Source organism: Gallus gallus, chromosome 4 (genome assembly GCF_016699485.2).
Source record: "Gallus gallus isolate bGalGal1 chromosome 4, bGalGal1.mat.broiler.GRCg7b, whole genome shotgun sequence".
NCBI lineage: Eukaryota > Metazoa > Chordata > Aves > Galliformes > Phasianidae > Gallus > Gallus gallus.
The window spans coordinates 53555104-53574096 of NC_052535.1; the positions used below are offsets into that span (position 1 = coordinate 53555104).

General features: G+C 40.1%; 1 long non-coding RNA gene across 1 annotated transcript in view; it reads left to right on the plus strand.

Moving 5' to 3' along the window:
- LOC124417902 overlaps positions 1 to 18765 on the plus strand; it is a 29443-nt gene extending 10678 nt beyond the window's left edge. Inside the window, exons 2-3 of the long non-coding RNA XR_006939200.1 lie at positions 1337 to 14473; positions 16871 to 18765. This is a non-coding gene — a long non-coding RNA (uncharacterized LOC124417902). The remainder of the gene's footprint in view (positions 1 to 1336; positions 14474 to 16870) is intronic.
- The last annotated feature ends 228 nt before the right edge of the window (positions 18766 to 18993 follow it).

The following is an 18993-nucleotide window of genomic DNA, read 5'->3' on the forward strand; positions in this document are numbered from 1 at the left end:
ATGGACTACTGTTAAGAAAGCATTCTAATCTGTACTCCTTCATTTCTTGTGTAAAAAGAAAAAAAAGGCAGCTTATCCCTGGTGACATTTATAGAGGATGTTCACAGCATCCTGTTTACTTGTTTTTCTCTTTTTAACAGGAATCGTTTTCTTTACCTTCTGAGGGCATTGGGACATGCAGATAAGCTATGACATAGCTAAAGCGATATTGTTTCCTCCTACTCTGCACTTTGACTGTTGAATTTAAGTATTGTTCTAGGACTTTAAACAGGAATAAAACAAGAGGGCGAGGCGTCATGTTTTGCTGTGGGGGGTTCAGGTTGGATATTAGGAAAAGCTCAATCTCTGAAAGAGTGGTGATACATTGGCATGGACTGTCCAGGGAGGTGGTGCCCGGAGTCACCATCCCTGGAGGTGTTCAAGAACTGTGGAGATGTGGCACTGAGGGACATCCTTTAGTGGGCAATATTGGTGGTAGATGGATGGTCGGACAAGATGATCTTAAAGGTCTTTCTAATCTCAATGATTCTATGATTCTAAAAAATCCAAAGTATTGCTGCCGGTACTTATTTTAGGAGAATGTTGTTGTTCTAAGGAAGAGTCGTTACTTTCTGTTCTTGATAATAAATTCATACACAAACTGAAGTATATTGTGTATATCACTACACTGCACGATCACTGGTCCGAAAAGGCAATTGCTTCTTTGTTAATTATTGTTCAAATTTGATATTATTTAAATGAATGATTAAGGAACTGTTTCAGGAAAAAACAAACAAACAAACTTGAAAGTGAATTAAAGTCTTAGATTTTGATTAAATGGATGTGGTAAAACATCTCAGAATCCTGTAGAAGGTGAATGTTCAGTAGCCGAAGATTTTGAAATTTGCATTTTTTCCATGGCAGAGTGAAATGAGTGGAAAAAAACCCAATTATTGGTGTTTATTTTCAGGGTTGTTGTCTCATGTTGATTGAAAACATATTTGTTCTGGCTAAGAGAGCCCTGGCAAAGTTTCCTATTATATTTTTCAAAAGAGAAATGAAATGGTGGCATTGAAACAACAACCACATAAAATATTCGTCTCACGTGAAACAGATGGAAATTTTTTCTGCTTGGGTAGCTGAGCTGTGTGTGCTGCAGGATTTGTGAGTGATTTTACCTTTTTCTCTCCCTAATGTCTGAATCTTCCAAGAGTTTGTGTGCTTCACATGTTACAGTTGGGTTAGCTTGGCAATTGCTAGCATACACTTGGCTGTCCAAGGTATCTATAGTGGTGAGTAATGGCTGGAGAATGCATTTCCCAGGTTGGTCTTAAGGTTGTGTGTATTTTTCTGACAGGGTCAGAAATAAAAATATTACCTGCTGTCTAGAAGGCGGCAGCAACTACAGGCAGTTTGGAAAGTTGTTCCAGTTCCTCTGAACAGTAGAAGCAGTGCAAAGTGACCAGCGATGGAGACTGACGAGTGGAGAGGAGTATGGAAGAAGCGAAAATTTAAGCAAAAACTTCTGAAGTCAACAAAAGGAACTGTATATTTTTATTGTAATGCTATCTTCTATGCTCTTTATCTTCCCCAGCAATAGAGAAAGCTTGAAGAACTGATTAAATGACTCTCAGGATAACTTTTTGATCAGGTAATATAAATTGCCATGGAAGCTGGAGAAGTACAGCTCACAATAAGGGAGCTAAGATTCCTCCAGCCCACACAGAGATTTAAAATCAAATCTTGAAGCATGGATAAAAATATATACAGAAGGAATGAAAAACAATGAGTGCTAATGCGTCCTACAATATTTCCCACATTATTTCTCTTCTTGTTGATCACGGCTGTGATCTTTTCTTCATAATTTTGAAGTCAAACTCTAAGAAAAATATGACAACTATTTTTTTTTTTTGCTTGTTTGTTTGTTTTGAGCCCATCAGGCTTTTAAGCTGAAGGTTTTACTGCGGAGCACTATGATACGTTTACAATGGCAGCTTCTCAGTCAACGTGTACCTGTGTGCATTTACAGAAAAACATGTGCCTCACAAAGTAGAAAATACATTTTAAATTACTTTTTGACGCATTTTGGCTTGCTTGCAATTCATCCTTGCATTTTCCCTATTGAATTATTTATTAATCTCTGGCTGTTTTATTGAAGGGGTTATACAGGCATCACTGAAGACATTCGATGAAGAAACTGAACAAAGCTGTCCTGGAGAGACAAGGCTCCACAAATCAATTAGCTCTTTCTTTCCAGCAGTGATAGACAGGGAAAGCCTGTCTTGAGCTTGCATACTTGGTAATGGTGCCAGCTGTTGCTTATAAGCGGTGTGATGGTGATTGCTGATTGCCTTGTGGTGCTGCCTGAGGAATTACATGAGTGGCAGGGAGGGAAGAAGATGTGGCACCTCTCCTGGAGAGTGGTAGCTCATGTTTATTAACCAGTCCCTGCTGGTATGTTTTTTATTTAGATTTAATATTAAACAAAACACCTGTGCAAAAGCCCAAGATCCTCTTCAGAAGTAATTAGATTTGCAATTGCTGCCCAGCAGCACAAGGATGAATGTACCAATAAATGAACTCTGCTAGCCTACGCCAGTGAGAACAGCAATTTAGCCCAGCAGATGAAAATAGAATTGCAATGAAGCCTCTCATTTCCAAGGCCATCCAAGAAGAGGCATTCAGCCTTTCCCAGATGCCTTTGCCAAAGGTTGGTGTTGTTCCTAGTAAGGGATCTGCACTGGATTATTTCAGGTAAGTGGAGGATGCCCCATGTTTCTGGGGCTCTCCTGGTGAGCATCCTGCAGGCTGGCCCTGCTCTTCTTGTTCCAGAGATGTCTGCTGAGCACAGCTGTGGCTGGGGAGGGAAATGGCCTGCTGGGTTGTTTATCTCCTGAAAACACTCTGAGTGCCAGCATTCAGAGACAGAAAGGGTCGTGTATTGTGCACTGCGTTCCCTTTGCCTGGTGAGTTTTCTGCTCTGTGATGTGATGTAGTTGTCTTCATTGCTGAGGCTAAGAAACAGAGTGATCTCCTTTATATTTCCGGCACAGTTGTACTTCTGACAGCCAAAGGACTGGAAGGGTGACAGGCATGTCAAGCTCTACAGCAATTTCTAAAGTTCTGGGTTTGAACTACGCTAGCTGAAGTTTAGATGCAGCCCCTTATCCAACAAACATATGTTGGAAGGCTGTCGTGCATTTACTGTCACTATCTATCAATAAATGTAAAAGGATGCTGCTTTCTAGGCCTTGGAATTCCTTGTGTTTTACAAATGATACTTTCTCTAAGAAATGGCAGGGGTGATGTATATGCGTGTGTGTGAGATTTTTGCAGACTCCATATGCAGAGAAGTATCTGAATTCATAGAAGTGTGAATACTTCGTGTTTTATGAAGGCTATCAGCAGGAAAACAAACAAACAACCACATCACTGGCATTCTTAAAAATAATAATATGAGGAATTCATTTTGGCAGAAGGAGAAATAAGTACCTTCAGGTTAAATAACTGTAAATATAGACAGTTATTTTTCAGTTGGTTTTCCTAACAATTCCCTTGTTCATATGCAAATGGACTACATAATTTATACATCGATTATTTACATAGACTGGAGCGTGGATGGGCCATTTGTAGGCATGGAATAATTAACTCTGAGAAACATATGAACCATCTTTTAAAATGTAAAGTATCTTGGATTCCTTCCTCCCCTTTTCCTACCTTTCTTCCTTTCATCTCGTATTCTGAAAGTAAGGGAGGTATGGGGGTGCACAGTAGCTGCCTGTGTGCTCTTTTAACCTGAGGCAAGTATGAGGTAACTGAGTTACCTCAGACCTCAATAAAAGGAAGCTGAGATGATCCGGGTGACCTTGTAGATGCTGAGGGCCGGGAGTAAGTCCATATGAAGTATGTGTTCATTTAGAAACAGCAGCAAGGAAGCAAGCCTAAGAGCAGATCGCCAGAGAGTTGTGTAAGCAGGGCATGCCTGGTACAGCAAAACCTAACGTCTCTGAGTGTGGCAAGGGTTGAAGCTTGTAACCTGGAGTGCAGAGTTACAGCTTCCCTAAAGCCAGAAAACTGTGGTTTGCAGAGAGAAAAAGTTCACTAAGTTTATGTTTGTATGTTGTGTTATGGAGTGGTTAATAGGGTTGTGACACACCAGGGTAAGGCCATTAACAGAGTATTTCCAACCTAATCTGGGGAAGTAGAAAAAGAACCAGTGAGGGATGAGCTGATGTTTGATGTCCATGAGAAGCTGTCTGTAGGACAGTCATAAAGCAGTGCTGGCTAAATATGTAAGTAGCAAGTCTTGTGCTAATGTGGCTTCACTAGGAGTTGGTACATAACAAGCATTTCTGAAATAAGATAAGTAAGTAAAAATAATAAATAATAAATAAACCTAATCACACAGTAAATAAGTATTGAGTTTCATGATTAATTTTGTTATGCATATATTAAAGCTTGCTCTCCTTTTTGGGGGAGAAATAGCACTGATTTTAATAAAGTGGCTATATATTCTACTTGCAAATCCAAATGGTTTTCATGAAAATTGAAAACAAAAAAAAAATTGCTAAACAGGACTAAGATTGGAATTCATTATTTGAATCAAGCACTTATGATTGAAAAATATCATTAAAACTGATGATTGGAGTTGCTTCCACTGTCTGCCTGCTTTTCACTTTGGTCACTGTGATGCTGTATTAAGACAAACTATTGTACAAGGTCTCCTGCTGTGGCTAGGAAGGATTCATTCCTTGGCCCTTGTTTGTACAAGATCTGTTTTACCGCCTTTCTCTGGCACATCAGGGACTGGTGTGAGGCTGTAAGTGAGGCTCAAGACTCATAAAGACTAGTCCTTTGATCCGGCACAAAGGATCCTTTTTCTGATCTTTGCCTGATGTCTTTTCTTCATGTGTATGCTCATTTTTGGATAGGAGATGTAAATGAGTTTGCCCAGCAGGGACCTTACAGATTTCCACCTTTCTCTGTAGCCTGGGGAATGTTTTTCCTGCTCAGGCTGTCAAGGCTCATCTCACTCAATCACTTCCCTGCTACTACCAACATCTCAGGAATAATTGTCTCTCTGGTAAGTCTTGTTCTCTCTGTGCAGCAGATGTCACCTGGTAACTGCAGCCTGTTAGACTGACTAAATTCTTTGGACTTTCTATGGGGGTGCAAATATAAAGGCCACAGGGCATGGGTTTTTTGCTTTTGTGAGAGCACATGACTAGAATAAAAATACTGCAGCAGAAAAGATTAAAAAGCTCCTGTTCCCAAAGGTAACCAGTGCACTGGCAATGAACACCCTTTCTACAGAATCCTCCCCAGGAAGGTTATCCATAGCCTGGAGTCCACCGCTGCAACATCCTCCTGCTCTGTTCCAGAGGTGGTAGGTCTGTTCCATATAGCAGCCATATCTCTCCCAGTGCCGAAACTGAGCATGATAAGCCAACAGATTTTGTTAAAGTGAAAGTAGCAATCCCCACCTCGCCTCAGACTTGCTGACAGCTTACAGGAGTTGATGTTGCATTGCTCTCACAATGTCACCTCGTGGTGCAGTAGAAATGTCACTTACTGATGAATGCAAGTGTTGGTTAGCAGAGGAAAGCAATCAGAAATTAAGTTCCCATGAGATTTACTGGAATTGCATTTGAGGTTACATCTAATTATTTTGAACAGCTGTTAAGTCTTTTCCATACTTTGATAATTTTACACATCCTCTTTACATTATAATGAATAACTATAGTTGAATTTTTACAAGGATAGAGAGTTTGGAGTGATCTGTGGGCCGTGTTGAACATCCACCAGTAGGATGCTTTCTAAACTGTAAGATAAATGGCTTCATAGGCTAGCACTATCATTCCCTCTTAAACCTTTTTATGAAATTGTATTCCTAATTAATATTTCAAATTAAGTAACAAGTGATTTTTTTTTTCCTGGATGAGAATTTTTTCTTTTTTTTTCTTCTTTACAATAGAGATGAATGACTAAGAGTAAATTTATTTGTTCTGTTTTCTTTTCATTTGGTCCTTGGTTGCCTTTTCTTGTTGCTCTTAACCCAATAATATCTATTTTCTCTGCTTCTAACTCTCCATTCTTGGTCTTCGCAGTGGATTCCTATTTTATCATATGCCTCTTTTTTTTTTTTTTCCTGAAGACTATTAAGCATCAGAATGTAGCTGGATAGATATGTATGCATTTCTATGGGTGTTGAATTATTATAATGGTGGAAAAATGTTTGCTGTCATTACGTCTGCCTAATCAAGGCTTTTTAAGCATGACTTAGAGTGCTTACAATAATGTTAACAATGAAGAACTCTCATCATCTTTGTGGCCCTCTGCTGGGCTGTCTCTAGAAGTTCACTGTCTAGAAAGACAGTGAATCAAGAATGATCTGAGGAGCTCAGAACTGGACACACTACTCCAAATGACCTCACCAGGGCAGAGTAGAGGGGGAGGAGAACCTCCCTCGACCTGCTGGCCATGCTATTTATAATGCACCCCAGGATACTATTGGCCTTCTTGGCCACAGGGGCATGCTGCTGGCTCGTGGTCAACTTGTTGACCATCAGGACACCCAGGTCCTTCTCTGCAAAGCTCCTTTCCAGCAGGTCAGCTCCTAACCTGTACTGATGCATGCAGTTATCTCTGCATAACCACAAACGTTCTCAAGCTCCTCACCCCTTCCCAATCTGCCCAACAGCTTTTTTTCCCCCTCCTGATACGGATAAGCAGAGCTGGGAAGAAGCTGCGGCACTACACATCTGCTGGGCAACGTGTTTTTCTGCAGGCCAGTATGTATTATGTATATGTATTGGGATGTGGGAAACTTTCCCTTTCTTGTGACTCAAAGCAGCTTGAAACAGGACAAGGTATCTGTGCCACTCCCACCCCTTTCATACCACATATTTGAAGCCACTTCAAACTGACCATGATTTATTTTTGCAGTTGTGAAAATATGAGCTCTTTATGAACTTTAATTTTCACCTACTTTTATTCATGGTGGTTTTCTGCTATTTGCTCTATATAAGAATATTGCAAGCACCAACCCTCTGACAAGATAGGTCTGACGCTTTTAATACCCTAGTGGGCAGGCTGGCATGCTCACGTTGATAAAGGGCATTTTCTGACTGGGATTTAGCTGGGATAGAGATCAAAGGATATTGTAGGGGATATCATGCTTAAATTGCAAATAGGAAGTTGTATATCAACTCTAGAGAGTAAAACTGAAAGAGTATAAATTTTAGTTATTATTATTATTATTATTTTGGCTCACAGATCTGGGCAAGTCAGGATATTGAATGCTATGGTTACATATAATATGTATAATAATATATAATAATGTTTATAATAAATCCTTCACTCCAAAGCTCATCATTGTCAGTTGATTGGCAACACAGTGTCTATGCTGATACTGTGAACAGAGCGTCTTCGCTACAGAATGCCCTGACATTCTTTGTCTGTAAGGCTACTTCATGTATTGCTGGATCACTGCTGTTTGGTTCTTTTGGTGAGAATTGTGTATCAGTCAGTAGTGTAATTCCAGGCAGTTGATGTGTTGCTTTTATGCATAACAGCAGTTGGGACAGTTAGAACCAATTCTGTATACCACTTCCCAAGCATTGCACTTAATCCAAGCCTGACAAGTTAAAACATGTCTCATTCCCCTGGTTTTATTGAGGTGTATGTTCTTAAATACAGATGGAATTTTGATTGCAGCCATCTGAGGCTGAAACAATTTTGTATTTCTGATGTATTTGTAGTCATACCACATAAACAGAAAAAGTCTTCAGACTTACTTTGATTTGCTGAGTCCTATTGCTTGAGATGACCGGGATGTTGGCAAAGAGCTATGGCACTTTATTATATTCTGACAATACTTGCATGTGATGATTGTTTCCCATTCAACTTCTGCTGACTGGATCAAATACCAAAACACAGAGCTTTCCATAAAATGATACAATACAGAAAAACTTAACCAGAGTCCACTTTAAGCAGGAGAGAGACATTACTCTCATTCTTTTCCTGAGCAGATCCTTATCCCAGTCAGCCGGCATGAAGGTGTAATGGCCTTCATTCCACCATTCCAGCTTGACAGGAGCGTGCACCCACAAGTGTTGTGAGCAAATCAGAACTGTTGGAATACGTTAACAACCAAATGTCAAACAGAAGGTGAGGTCTGGGTATGGTGGCTCTCTGAACTGAAGGAGTCCTCTCCAGGCAGTGCTACTGTCTGGAGCCTGGTGCTGCAGTGAGGTGTCCATGCCAAGGAAGTTCTCTAATGTACAAAAGAGGGCTAAGCAAAAGTGTTGCTGCAACTTCTGTCTGAGCAGTGAAAGTTTTCCAAAGCTTATTGCAGTTTCATTTTTTCTCACTTATTCCTGGAGTAAAAGCGCCTGCACTTTCAGAGTGAGTAGCTATTAAATGCCATGATAATGCCATGGTAACTAAGAAGTGAACAGATTAGAGAAGAATCACTTCTTTTTTTTACAGGCTGGTTTGAATTGTTTTAAGACATATAGTTCCTAATGCTCCATTAGTGACTTAAAATATGCAGAGGTGGCTATAAATTTAAAGCAGGAGATAACCCTGTAAATATATCCTTTATTTTGAGAAAAAGGAACACTGCATTGGCATGGAAGATAGTCTTTTAACAGTTCAGAAATCATTCTGCCATTTCGTGACTGAGATTTTGAGAAATAGCTGGTAAAGGCTTCCCTTTCAGGAGTCTATCAGCACCTAAAAATCTCAGGCAGAAGTAAAAGCGCTGATCTTTGAACCCAGCAGGAAGAAGGATGGCACCTGGTTCAAAGTGAAAAGAGCTCCGTGTTAAAATGAAAGCCTTTTTCGGAGAAAAGGAGTCTCTCCTGAAATAAGGGAGTTCACTAGAATATGAGATCACTGTAGCAGGAGTAACCCCGTCTGTCACATTCTGTGATGGTGAACTCTATTTGCTGTTTTGTGTTCCATACTCTGCCATTGCCCTGTTCACGTGCAGAATCAGGAACCAATGCTTTCCAAAGCGTGGATGGCCAAATTTCTGTTGACAAAGAGCTCTCAGCAGAGGTGAACCCCTCAGAGCAGGTACTCGAACTCAGCAACCTTTCTGCACTCTCACAGCCACTGGGTGAGTTAGATCACTGTGATCTCACGGGCAGCTTTGTAACCTCTCACTGCAGAGATAAACAAGGGAATTAATCAGCTGGGGAATTAATTGTAGCTATGTCAGAGCAACGCTTCGTCTGAGAAATGAACTTGACTTTACAAAAAGCCCTCTGACATTTCAGCTCTAGGAGCAATCTCTGCTTGCTGATGCAAACAGTTGCTCGTTGGAGGGGGTTGGTGTTTCTCTGAGGTGTAATATGAAACATGAATGACTTAGGTCTTGTGAGGGACTGTTTGACTCAGTGATGCCTTTCTCTGCTGCATACTTCTGCTGAAGCAAAGTAAAGGAACTGCTCTTGAAATGAAATAAATTCAAAGAATAGGAAACTGGAAGCCGTGAGAAACTTCCATGCCTTGGTTGAGGAGCTGCCCTTTCACAAGAGGGACTTGACCTGCAACAATGGTACAGAGTGGTACAGGGCAGTGGTAAGAAGGTTTGGCTGCAGAGCCTTGCTGATCTCTGTCAGATCAACTGTTTTATGGCCCTTCCTCTTTTTAAAGCTTCTCCACACCTGCCCCTGAGAAACAGTGCTTCTCAGAATGCGATTTCCCCAACATATGCTTTACAAAAGTAGCAGATCCCATTTTAAATATATTCTGGATTTATTTTCAAGTATTTTCATGCATTCACTTGAGACCCGCTTGTAATGATGCTTTTCTTGTGCAGAAGGTGTTTTTGTATTATTCTTTAGCTTTCTTCCTCCTCCTGTTTTAGCTGTTAGTGCTGTGCAAAAAAGCTTGAACAAACCCTGCCAAAACAATAAGTAGGAAGGGTGCAGCCTCAGCCTTTCTGAACTTCCTTTGCCCTCACAATCAGTTTAATACTTTTGTCTAAGTGTTAAAAACTGGTTTGATTCAGTAAAGCAGGAAAAAAATCAGCTAGAATAATGCAAATACAGTGCTCTAAGTGTTGTTTCTGCTCCTGCTGAAAATATGAAAAGTTATAATAATTCATGATATTTTCCTCTTTTCTCCATCTTCATTCCCCTCAGTAGGGATCATTCCAACCTCAAAAGCATTTAAGATATCTCCCGTGTTCTTTAGCTTTGGCTGGATGTTTTTTCTACTAGTTTTCATATGTGGACTTTTGCAACTGAGACTTGCTTTCATAGAATCACCCAGGTTGGAAAAGGCCTCCAAGATCACCCCGTCCAGCTGTCCATCATCAGCAGCATTTCCCATACCATACCAGACCATATCCCTCAGTACAGTATCTAAATTTTTCTTGAACACCTCCAGGGCTGGTGACTTCACCACCTCCCAGGGCAGCCCATTCCAGTGCCTGACCGCTCTTTTGGAGAAAAATTATTTCCTAATGTCCAACCTATCATCAGTTTCAGACGTTGCTTTGGGAGTGCGTGCAGCAGGCTTATTACTCAGCCCAGAAGCAAGGACAGCACCTTGCTGAGCTGTGAGGTTAATAGTGTAGATGTGGCTGGTTGTTCCTTCTTAAATCCCTTCTGCTACTTAGCCCTGAGAAGGCTCTAATACCAAGCAGCCAAGGGAAACATTTCCAAAGAACTGGCATATCAATCCTACACTGTATGAACATTAAAAGCCTATCTCGTGGAGAACATGTGGCTGCCCCAGCTGGCTGGGAGGATGGAAAGTGATTCTTTCACAGGATAAACTGGATTTCAGCTCATGGAAATTGGCACAGCTCTAACTGCGTTAGCCATTGGTCTTGGGCAGATATCAGCCAATTCTGGCAACCTGTGTTCAAGGCGACCCATTTCTGAGGCACTTTGTGTTGAAATGATTGCTCCATGGGGATGGTAAGATGATGTGAAACAGAAACGTTTTTAATGAACTCATAAATCCATATGTGCCCATTATTTTTATTCTGTGTGCTTAGATTCAGAGAAATTTGTTTCAGAACCTGAACTATTCTGGCAACTGTCAGCCTGCAAGCACATAATGCAAAAAAAATTACAGATTAGGAATACCAGTGAGGGAGTTCACCTTCTTTTCTATTTTTTTTTCCAAATTACCTCTCAAGATTTGTGATGAATTTAATAAAAAAAGAAAATAAACAAAGAAAACACCATATCCAACAACTACGCCTAAAAAAACCTCTGGAAATTCCTTCTTTTTGGTCTTAGTCGTTTGGAGAAAAATCTCTGGCAATGTAAACTGTTGTAGTATTTATTTACAAAATTGTTTTTACTATTTTGTGGCTATTTTCTGGATATGAAAGGCTGCATCCATGCTTTCAGTATACCCGGGACTTCCCTTGGAGCTGTACATAACCTGCTCTCCACACTGACAGAACTGAAGATATCAGAATCTGTGGAAATGAAACCTGTGCACTAATCAGATTGTTGTATTTTAGAGTTTTAAATGTCCAGCTGACATAAATGAGGCACTAACAATACTATTAATTTCATAATGTTAGCTGTGGGTTTTTTAATTTTATCTAGAAACTCTATGTTGTTTTTGAAGGAGACCTTTATTTATGTTAAGATGTCATTGCTTAAATGTAATTAAAAATGTTGGGCACTTTGCCTAACATAACAGTCCAGCAGCCACGGATCTGCAGAAACACACTGCGTTGGGCAGGGAACTCTTTTAATTAGCGAAGAGTAAGAGTTTGTTAAATTAATTATTAATTAACAGTCTTTCTAGCAATAGCAGCTTTTAATGTGCTGTGATAATACTGAATTACGCCACACAGACCCCAGTCATGTTTTCAAGGATCTGTTATATAGTATTTTGACCATACGGTCCATTGTAATTTTTAGTTATAGTCAACGCCTTCATATTTTTGTGGCATTTCTTTTGAATAGTTCTTCTATTTTCTTATGGGTGTTGTCTTTCTTACTTGAGAGGATGAGCATAAATACAAAAGAGGGCAAAATCATTTCATATTCTTTAAATTACTTCATTACAAAAAAGGAGAAATGTGTAAAATCAGGGGAGAGGTGCTTAAATTAAAGGCTGTTATCCTCTATGCCTATAGCCAGATTTGTCTGCTTTGAATTCACTACAAATACTAAGCACATACAAGTTCTGTTGACTGCATCTTAAGCAAGTTCAAACACTTACTGAATGTATAAAGCTCTTCAGGTTTCTAAGGATGAGCATTATTTAGGTATACATAAAATCAGTTTTAAGGGGAACAAGCGTAGATAATACATACCTGAAAAATGTGAGTGTAACGTGAGGAAAATCTTCCAGTGAAGAGCAGAATAACAATCAGTTCTAGAAGCAGTTTCTATTGAGATCGTACAAGGAAATGCTACAGAATAAGAAGCCTATTTTTTAAGGAAATAATATCCACTGAAAGCAAATCAAAGAATACCTCCAAATAAACCAGTAATAATGATTTTTGTTAGTAGTTTTCAGAAGTTTGAAAACTCGCATGTCACCTCAAGGATCATACTATTACTGAGACTGCTGCAGTTGGTGGAGTCCCCTTGGTCTATGAAACTCCTGCAAGCCACCCCAGACACTTAAAGCTTTCATTAAAAAGTTGCCGCTGAGGGTAAAAGCAGGAATGATTTTCTCTTGGGGTACATATTATCCAAGTCTGCTCTCTAATTTATTCTAAACTGCCTTCTCTTAGTGAAAAATAATAATATGAAGCTTGGAAGCAAAGGTATTATGGAAATTAAAAGGTTTCACACAAAAAAACAGCTATTTCCAGTTTCCATACAGAAGTGGCATCTGTACATACACAAATAAGAAACTCTTTCCCTTTTTTTTTTCATCTTCCAGTCCTAACTGTAACATTTCTGGATCTAATTGTGACACTCCTTGAATTCCTGTTGAATTCACTGCTAGCCACAGGTGATCAGCTAGCCTGGTCCTTCCCTGCCTTCTGCGCTCTAGGAATCCTCACTGTTTGGACCTGACAGCCATCATCAAGCTATTTGTCACATCCAGTTGCATTTTTGGACTTTTATAGGAAAAATGAATTCCACTATCCGCTGGAACCAAACAAAATTGTCTGACTCTTTCACCTCTGTCTCCCAAAAACATACCACTGCCATATTCACAGTCCTGGTCAGCTTCCAGTGCTGATCTTGCTCCTAACCTTTAACAAAACTGATAGCTTGAGACCAAGATTACTCAGATAAAGACAAATTTAAAGTTATGAACCTCTCCCATGGCTATGTGTGTTGAAAAGTGCAGACTACAAACCTCAGAAGTCAAGGATGTGAAGATATAGCTTAGTAAATAATGGCTTCAGCCTAAAGGCAGGCTCCATCCCGATCATTTAAATACTTGTTCTTTTGCTCACTCTTTGACAGGTGATGGGTTATTTCTGAAGTGAAGTGTTTCAGTGGTAAGGTTTGTAGTGTGAATTCAGAAGCTATTGTACCAGTACAAATGAGAGGATGGTAAACTGAAATCAAGAGGAAAAATCAAGAACACCTTATGCTAGGTTTGCCACCAAGGCAATTGGTTTTTGAAAGCTAAAGAGAAAGTGATCTTGAATTGCCTGTCAACAAATGCTGCCAAATCTTTTTGACATGTAAAATGGAAATGCTGTAGAGGTTTTTTGTTGCAGTTGTTGTTTTTAACTCTTGAATGCCTTTCAAGTCTTCTCTCCAATAACACCAATTACCACATGGTAATTTAGGCAGTTTTGAGAGGCTTTAGAAATTTATGCATAAATTTGTTACCCATAAAGGCACCTGAGTATTCTTGAGTTGGCTTGAAAGATAAGCCAGTACTGCAGTGGTTACATGGCACTCGAATGTATGCATGTTCATGTGAGTTTTATCTTACAGCTTCCATGGGAATTCTATTCAAAATTGGATATTCTCTCCAAGTGCTGTTTTTTTCACTTAAAAAGTTCATGAAGAGCCTAAGAAATAAAATCAATATCATTTTCAAGGCTGGTTGGAAAACAGCCTTGGATCAAAACTGATCAATCCTATCACTATTTGTAACCCATAGGAAAAACTTGAAATGAGAATGAAACCTGCCTGGCATTAAAGACTAGTAATGGGCTGTAAGAACAATTTTTTTTCCAGATCCTGGTGGAAATAAGAAGAAAAAGAGAACTGACAAATGATAGATGTTACATTCCCCTAGGAGTTGATGTTCCCACAAATAACCAGCAAAACAATAGCTGAGGAAGTGATTGCTCTTTTCTAACATCTGAAGAACGATAACTTGTAAAGGAAATAAGTTATTTTAAGGTGGGAAAATAACGTGGACCGTGAGCAGTCCAAACAGGTACTGCTTTCTCCTGGAATGTTTCTAACATATTTACTTGTCCCCTCTATTTCAGATTTTCTGCTTATTGTAGCAGTGTTTCTGGTGAAACACACCAAAATGGAAAAGAGTTCTGGGAAAAGACTGTGTGAGATCTTCAAGTATGGTAAGAAGAAGTCATACACGTTTGCTTAAACTTTTCTGCTGTATTCTTCTCTGGAAGTATGCTTGACAAGAATGGATAATCTGTGAAGTTAGCTGAGTTTGGCAAAGCTAAGAAAAGACAGATATGTTCTTCTCAAATGAAATCTCAAAATCTGACTGTTTGTTCTCTGAGGGTCTCCAAAATTATTATCAAATATTAAATACTGAGTATTTAAATTTCATAGTACATATTTTCCCTCTGAATTAAAAAAAAAAAATGAAAGTGTTCTGGAAAAAGAAAATGGCATGGAAATAAAAAAAAGGCCACAATAATATTTTCCAAAAAGCAAAAAGAATAAATAATTATGACTGACATAAGCCAGTGTGATTCAAAGTGAGAAGCAAAAAATTGTATTTTAATAATTGCATTTACTTTCATTTTGCATTCACGCTTCATTGTTCTCTAAAGAAAGGCTGACCCCATGGAATGATCACTGTTATGGTAAGTTGATTTGCCAAGCTCAGCTGAATACTATTCATTTTGGCAGCTATCAAAAAACTCCATTAGCAATTCCTCAGTTAGCAACTTTCCCCATTCAGTGGGTTCTACAACTTTGGTGCTAAATATGCAATTCTAAAAAGTCTAAGTTATTTTTATAAAATGAAATATACTCTTAAAATTATTTCGAAGGTGATTTCAGGTAGAAAATATACTAAGGAAACACTACCTAAGATGCATTTTTTTTTTTTTTCAAATGCAATAGCTTACATTCTTCCAGATAAGCAGAAACAAATGCAGGTTAAAAACCAATTTTCTGTTTGAGTTGTGCACTAAATAGCTTGACTGCCATTAACCCAGGGACATTTAAGACAGAGTAATTGGAAAATGACATGTTCATCTTGAACACAGGCAAAATTTAGCTAGAAAAATACGATTTTAGCTGTGTCATATATAATCAGCAACAATTTAAAATTATTTTCTATGCTGGTAACTACTTCCTGCTCTCTCTTACCCATTCCTGTGTGCCTCCATCCTGCCCTGACCAGGGAATCCAAGGTCAGGAAGGCTTCTGCTGTTGGTGAGATAATGCATAAATGGTTCTCCAGTCTGCCTTGGGCCTTAGACTGTGAGACAAGTTCAGCTGGAACCTACACAAAAGAAAAGGCTACTTTAGGTGTTCAGCTTTTCCTTCAGTCTTCCTCTCTTTGACTGGTTCATATACCTTTTTGATCTGTTTTCCAGTAGCTGATCTGTATCCATTTCCATAGATGTTATCTAGCGGACAACACTTTCTCAATTTGGTGTGCTAGAATCTCAGAGTAAGGTGAAAGCTGATGTCAGGTGGGTTAGCTGATGACATGAAAGAGGAAGCAACCATGGTGATGGCATTCTGTCCTCCACGGGTAGATCTGGCTTTACCCTGAGCCTCTGGAGAAGGGTGATGAGTACTTGAGCATATTCATAACCTGTCACTCATCAGTCTCTCTTCCGAGGTCACTGGACCTACTTCTTTCTCATGTCCTTCTCTTTAGGTGAGGTTGTGCCTCCTTTCACTGCTTGCATATTGCCCAGTTCACCATTTATGGTAACAGATAAAAGTCCCACAAATGGTGAGACAGGAGAAGAGTTTGGCAGCTGGGGTACACTGCCACTGCTCTGGACCAGGTCTGAAGGGGGCACCTTGCTCCCAAGCACTCCGTGGCACCTAGAGAGATTGGCTTCTGTTGTGGGGAACAGAGCCACCTCTGAGTTGAACATTGTGATGTCTTAATCCTTTATTCTGGATTTAGTGACTGTCATAGGAAGCAGAAAGCTTTTTTATGTTTCCTGGTTTGGGTTAATTTTTACTTTTCTACAGAATAAAAGTCATGGGAAAGCAATTTCCAAAGTTTGTCAAGCGTTGGCAGCCTGGAACCTGGGGCTTGAAATGAGTGAATTCCGGATTGAGCAGAATTTGGCAGCTTTCCAGAGAAGTGAATGAGTTTTACAAACAACCATTTCTATTTTCTGATGTGTGTCATGTTATTTATTTATTTATTTATTTTGCTAACACATTCAATATTTCAACACAATGGACTTAATGATAACCTAGAAAACTGAACGCTGTCTACTCAGAATTGTGGTTTTATTTTTTATGCCTTTGCCTGCTTGAAAATAGAAAATATAACCAGGCAAATTCTTCAGAAAAGGGCAAGCTATGTGAATAGAGTAATTGCTAGTGGAGTGTTACATTACTCAAACGTGCAGGCAAATAAGCAATGTACCTGTTGAGTCAATGATAGAATTAATCAGAAGATCTAGATGTGTAGAAATGGAAGGAGATGAGACAATGATCTTTACATTGTAGCATGTCTGGGATACTGTATCTGCTACATCATGCAATCCCTTAAAGAAGCTCCTGTATTTCTGTTTTTGAAGGTTTCCATCAGGAAGATTTTGGGACCATTGCTGTGAGTAGTTTTACAACTGGAGGATGGCCATAGTGCGTGAGATTGAAATTCCATCCAGAATATTACTTCTGAGAGCAGCCTAGGCAAGCATGGTGAACTGGAGCAAGTCAGGTGAAGTCCCTGGTGATTGGAAAAAAGGCAATGTCACACCCATTTTTAAGGAGGATAGAAATTATGACCCAGAGACCTACTGATCTGTCAGCCTCTCCTCTGTGCCAGGGAAGATCCTTGAGCCAATTCTCCTGGAAGCTATGCTAAAGCTCATGGAAGAGAGGGAGGTGATCTGGGAGAACCAGCATGGCTTTACCAAGGGCAGGTCCTGCCTGACCAACCTTGTCTCTTTATGATGGTGTAATTGTATCAGCGAACAAAGGAAGAGCCACTGATGTCATCTGGCCAAACATCAGTAAAGCCTTTGACATGGTGCTCCATAATGTTCTTCCCTCCAAACTGGAAAGATATGGATTTGATGGGTAGACTATCCAATGGCTGAGTAACTGGTTACGAGATCATACCCAGAGAGTGATGGTCAATGGCTCAATGTCCAGATGGAAATCAGTGACAAGCGGTGTCCCTCAGGAGTCAGGACTGGAATTGGTGCTCTTTAATGTCTTCATCAATGCCATTGTCAGTGGGATCGAGAGCAAGTTTGTGAATGACACCAAGCTGTGTGGTGTGGTCAGTACAGCCAAGGGACAGGATGTCATTCAGAGGAACCTAAACAGGCTGAGCAGTGGAACCAGGTGAAGCTCATGAGGTTCAACAAATCCAAGCGCAAGGTCTCGCACCTGGATCAAGACAACCCCCACTACCAGCACAAGCTGGGGGATGTAAGGATGGAGCACAGCCCTGCCGAAAAAGACTGGGGAGTACTGGTGGATGGCAAGCTTAACAGAAGGCAGCAATGTATCTGCACAGCTCAGAAAGCCAACCCTATCCTGGACTGCATCAAAAGAAGCGTGGCCAGCAAGAAGGGGGAGGTGATCCTGCCCCTCTGCTCTGTGCTGGGAAGACCTCACCTGCAGTACTGTGTCCAGATGTGGAATCTTCAGTATAATAGAGATGTGGACCTGTTGGAGTGTGTCCAGAGGAGGGCCACAAAAATAATCCCAGGGATGGAACCCCTCTCCTATAAGGACAGGCTGAGAGAGCTGGGGCTGTGCAGCCTGGGGAAGAAGAGGCAGCGGGAAGACCTGAGCGCTAGCAGCCTTTCAGTATCTGAAGGTGGGCTACAAGAAAGAATTGGACAGACTCTTTAACAGGGAGATCTGGGAGACTCTTTAACAGAGTCTGTTGTGACAGGACAAGGGGAGATGTTTTGAAACTAAAAGAGGGGAGATTGAGACTGGATATAAAGAAGTTTTTTACAATAGGAGTGGTGAGGAACTGGCACAGGTTGCCCAGATATGTAGTGGATGTCCTGTCCCTGGAGACACTCAATGTCAAGCTGGATGGGGCTCTGAGCACCTGATGTAGCTGTAGGTGTCCCTGTTCACCATAGGGGAGTTGGACTTGATGACCTTTATGGGCCCCTTCCAACTCAAAAGTTTCTATCTAGTGAATATATCCTGGTACTATCTTAACTGAATTTTCCACTCCAGCAATAAGCACTTCAAGTAATAACTTCAAGCACAGTGAAGCTCTTATCTCCATGGTTGCTTTGGTCACCCCTGCAACCAGTGTAAATATGTTACATGTAGAAAGGTTTTATTTATTTGTGTTTGTTTTTTTAATGCTGCTAACTGCTAATTTCACTTAGTGTTCTTTTTTTTTTCCCCTATTTTTCTTATTGCTTAGTGTTAGCTTCATTATTTTTGTTTGTTTGTTTGTTTTAAAGAATAAACATGCCCACCTTCTCTCTCACTCAGCATTACTCTTTTAGACTTCTGTTCTTTTCATCATTTATTTATTACTTTCCAAGCCAAACAGATTTGGGCGTGACAGAACTGATCGGTATTGTCAGTCATCCTTCTCTTTGCCTTTCCCTCACTGGATCGACTGCTTTTTTGTTTGTTTGTTTGTTTGTTTTGTTTAACTGAGAGGAGTCAGAACTGCACAATGTGGTCAAGATACCAGCATAGCATAGGCTGA